Genomic DNA, 348 nt, shown 5'->3' with positions numbered 1-348 from the left:
CGTCAGCCGGGGCGGCGCGAAAACTGCGTCAGCCGGGGCGAGCCCGGGTGCGGCACCACCGGGAAAACTGTGGCAAACAGACATGGCGATCGAGTGAGTGGGCCGCCAGCCAGGCACAGCCGAAAAGTGCTAAGTCCGAACTGCGTCAGCCGGGGCGGCAAAAACCGCGTCAGCCGGGGCGGCGCAAAAACCGCGTCTGCCGGGGCGAATGCAAAAAAAACAAAGAAAAAAGCCCGCGCTTAATCAAAAGAAAACAAAGAAAAAAGCTTGCGCTTAATCAAAAGAAAACAAACAAAAAAAGTTCGCGCTTAAGCCTGGCGGTGGAACCACCGGGGCAAACAGACCTGG

Source organism: Rhipicephalus microplus, unplaced genomic scaffold, assembly GCF_043290135.1.
Source record: "Rhipicephalus microplus isolate Deutch F79 unplaced genomic scaffold, USDA_Rmic scaffold_383, whole genome shotgun sequence".
NCBI lineage: Eukaryota > Metazoa > Arthropoda > Arachnida > Ixodida > Ixodidae > Rhipicephalus > Rhipicephalus microplus.
Note: the sequence above shows the minus strand (reverse complement) of the source record.